Consider the following 4,544-nt stretch of genomic DNA (forward strand, 5'->3'; position numbering starts at 1 on the left):
CAGTGTCCCCCTCCAGGGGATAAGGGGGAACACTGCAGATCTGGAGGTAGAGGTGGCCCTTGTGTGAGCAGGCATGGCAGGCAGGCAGGCAGCAGCACCAGCTGGAGCAGAAATGCCCAGCAGATGGCTTAGCGCTGCAGGCTGCCGTGAGCCATACCTCTGGGGGCAGATGCAGGTGGCTTGTGCATTCACCCCTGGAAAGCCCTCCACTGGCCAAGCTCAGCCTGCTTGCTACTCCCCCCCCCATCTGATTGCCCTGGGCACCTTCTGTACCCTTCCTGGTCCTGGATGCCCCTTCTGGTGGGGTCACCTGCCTCAGCTGGCTCCGGCCTCTCAGCTCCATTCCCTTCCCTACTCTCAGCCTAGTATGTCACATCTGTATTTTACAGCATCCCATTTTACCAAGTGCAGATTCATATTTCAGTTTTCAGCAAACGACCCTCGAGTGGTTAAACTGGTAAAAATTTAATGTGCTACTTGTCCATGTTCTGTCTTTTTAATTGCTTTTAGCAGTGGCCATAAAATCAGCAGCGTCACAGCTGGGGGAGCGTGGTTGGCACTTGCTCACGCTTCTGTAAGACCAGTGGTCACCGCAAGGCAGCACAGGTCGTAGGCCCTTTTCTCTGGCTGTGGGGTCCACCTCATGCCCACAATGGAGAAGCCATAGCAGGGGGCTGGGCATCCTAGCACCTCTTCCCGTTGGCCTGGCCCACGGTGCTGGGTGCTGGGTGCTGGGTGACCACGCCCAGCTTCCACTCCAAGGCCTCCGGCTGATTGTTCCTAGAACCTACTAACACCCACAGGCCTGCGGGAAGGCGCCTTCTGTGGAGCCCAGGAAGTGCTTTTGCTGTGGTTTTTGTGGTTGATCAGAGGCACTTCCTATTCCCTGTGAAGTCTGCATTTACCGGTTGAGTCCGGCTGGAGACCAAACAATTGACTTGACATTTTTAACAGAGTGTGTGGCTTCTCGATTGCCCTTAGTTCCTGTACTATGCCTGCATTTTGGGAAAAGTGAGCCGCCCCATGCCCCACGCCCACCCCAGCCGTGGTGTGAGAGGCTGCATTTCTTGAAAAAGAGGTGGTTGGAGCTCATCTGAGGCAGGAAATGGGCTTGGTGGACTGGAATCCCCGGAGTGAGCTCCTCAGGGACCTTGAACTCACTCTGGCTGATCTGAAACATCCTGCACAGGGGCAGATGCCACCTGTCACTGAACAACCTGCACATGGACACACACACAGCATGCCCTGTGGACACACACAGCCTACCTTGTGACACACACACACACAGCCTGCCCTGTGTAAACACACACACAGCTTGTCCTGTAGACACACAAATAGTCTACACTGGATACACACACAGTTTGTCCCATGGACACAAACACAGCCTGCACCTTGCACACAACCCTGCTCTGTGTTGTGGCCACACACACCCTGCCCGCGGCGGGCACACAGTCTGCCCTGTGGACATGCACAGCCTGCTCCATGGAGCACACATCTTGTCCTGTGGACATATATATGTGGCCTGCTCTGTCCACACACAGCCTTCCGTTTGGACATGATTAGCCTGTTATGCCGGCAGCTGTGGTGCACCTGTGCTGGTTGGCAAGGAGGGCTAAGTCTCCAGCATGCAGCAACTCCTGCACCCTGGCTGGCTGGGCGCCCTGCAACCCTTTGGGGACCCTACACACAGTAGATGCCCAGTAGATGCCCAGTGGAGGTGTCTTCTCAGCTGGAGAAGGCCAGAGTCTCAGGAAGTAGAGTAGTGCCTGTGGCTGAACCATGGCTGTGAACTTTGCCAACATGGGGACCATTTAGAAGAAATTACTGCTGCTTTATTTACCAAGAAAGGGTCTTACCAAAATAGACAGGATGTTTAAAATTAGCACAAAATAACAAGAATTTGCTAATTACCGATATGAAATATTAAGTGGTCTGAAAGCACGACGGGAGGAAATGACAGAGCAGAAATGGCAGCAATGCCCAGAGGAGACGCATTAATAGAGCTGCACTTTCCTATAAAGTGAATCAGGTTGCAACGGTTCTCTTGTGCCTGGGGTGCTGAAGAAGTTGGAAATTGCAAGAAATTGAGAAGTGGGCTCATGTGATGGGTGGGGCAACTCTTCCTTTGTCTTCTCTTTGGAAATCCCAAGTGGGGGTGGGGGGAGAACTCTTGGGTTCTGTGTAGGGGGGCTGTCAGTTCTGTGGCATAAAGTTCTGTGGCATGAACCAGGGTCAAGTGCATAACATCAACAAAAGCAGGACTTGGAGCAGGTGAAGGTGCACACACACACCTGGAGAAGACTGGACAATTCTGTCCATCACAGTGAGGTACTGAGTGGCAACAGCCCCTTGAGCTTCTGAAGCATACTGGGGGGCAGTTCAGGGCTGGTCATGAGGTCCCCAGAGAGGGATCCTACATCCTGTATGGTGTGGAGCCCATTCTTACCCCAGGTCAGAGCAATCAGGGACACTTTATGCAGAAAGGTCTAGAACAACCCCAAACGCAGCACTCTTCCCCAAAGCAATTTTTGGATCGGGTTCTGTGTTTCTCTCACCCTGAGGAGCTAGAGCAAGCGGCCACAGATGCAGCCTGGATGGTCCCTGGGGAAGGAAGTGCCTGTCTCACAGTGACCAGTCAGTCCTTCAGCTATTGGAGACACTTGAGTCCTCTAAAATGTTCGCTGAGGCAGACATACTGACTTGGCAGATGTCACCTGTCACTGTGGTCACACAGCTAACTCACTGCCCTAAAACAGTTCTTACTTTTACTCAGTACCTCTACTGAGCCCTCAGAACTGGTTCAGCTGCAGGGAGGGGATGACTGCTTCACTCTAAAGGGAAGTGCCAGGGGCCGGGATTTCCTCTCTGACCTTGCGGTCACAACTCCATGGAGTCCCCTCCATGAATCCAGTGAGGGCCCAGCAGCCTAGGTGTGGGAGTATCTCAGACTTCAGGTGTTGTTAAAATTTCGGAAGGCTCTGGTCGGGCTGGCTTGCTTCACGGCGGGTAACAGAGACGCGGAGACAACGGCTGGGCAGGGCAGCTGTATTTCTTTATTCAGAAACAACGATTCATAAACTAAGACAAACTAATCACCAAACAGAACTCTGCTGTCTCTTTGCGGCGGCGCAAGCACTCTCTCTTACTCTGCAACTCAGGAACCCCTCTCCCTTACTCTCGAACTCAGAAACTCTCGCACTCTCGCACTCTCCAACTCCGGAACTCAGGAACTCTGTCACTGGGGAACTCAGGAACTCTCGGACTCCGGAACCCTCTCCCAGGGTCCCTTGGGGCGGGGCCAAGCAGGCCCGCGAAATTAACAGGACTCATCCAATTCTCTTGGAGGGGGAGGGCTAGAACAAGCCAATGTAAAGCATACGACATTCAGGAGCAAGCGGGAGCCGCATGTGCCCCAGCTCTGCCCCTTCCAAGGAGAGTTGTCTTAACAGACTTGTGCCCAGAGTTTCTTTGTCTTTGGGAGCTCAGGGAAGCACTGGGGCTGGGCAGATCACCCGGTACCCTCCTCCATTCCAGCTTTATGGCCCTGCCTCCCTGCTGTGGCCAGGTCAGAGGTGGGAGTGCAGCCGTGGGCTCTAGCCCCCAGCCCGCCCACAGAGAGCAGCTGCAGCTCCAGCTTTTCCTGGAATTCATTACTCCCGTGGACCAACAGCCGGACACATTGGTAGCCACAGATGCAGGGACAGTGCGTACCCTGGACACTGCTGGGCACCATCACAGCAGCCCCAGCACAAGGTCAAGAGTGATACTGAGGACACCGCGCTCCTCTGGTGATGTGGTGATAATTTCCAGTTTCCTGTTTACTGGGACCCTGTCCCCATTGAGTATCTGCCGGGAGGCGGCTGCAGTGCACTCAATGCTCCCCTCCGCGTGCTTCCATCTGCCTTCTCCCCACTCAAGGGCATTTAGCACCCACCCATACCAGGCCTGGTCAGAGGCCGAGGGAGGGCTATACATGCACCTATCTGGGCCTTAATGTCTGTCCATACTGACAGGGTCCCAGGACCTCCATGGGTGGTGCCAGGTCAGGAGAGGCCTGGGTACTGAGACACTGGCAGGCTGTGGGGCAGGAGATCTGACTGGGCATTGTTGGCATTGTTCACATGACAGGCTGGAGCCCAGGAGGCCTTCTGTATGAGCCTCAGGGTACACAGCCTCCCACCAGATACCCAGGGCTTGTGGGCGATGAGAGGCAGTGGAATCTAGACCAGAGTCAGCTCACTACTCCACTTACAGGGCCCAGAGTCCCCAACATGAGCTGATGTGAGTGCAGGCCGCACTGTGGGTGCCACCTTGCGCTGTGTCTGCAGACTGGATCCGGGGTGCAGGCCGGACTGTGGGTGCCACCTTGCGCTGTGTCTGCAGACTGGATCCGGGGTGCAGGCTGAGCTTGGGTGCCACCTTGCGCTGTGTCTGCAGACTGGATCCGGGGTGCAGGCTGAGCTTGGGTGCATGCCTGTGCTGTTGGGTGCAGCCTATTAGCTGTCCCCTCCATATGTGGGAACAAGCTTGGAGTGGACTAAACA

Source organism: Erinaceus europaeus, chromosome 3 (genome assembly GCF_950295315.1).
Source record: "Erinaceus europaeus chromosome 3, mEriEur2.1, whole genome shotgun sequence".
NCBI classification, from domain to species: domain Eukaryota; kingdom Metazoa; phylum Chordata; class Mammalia; order Eulipotyphla; family Erinaceidae; genus Erinaceus; species Erinaceus europaeus.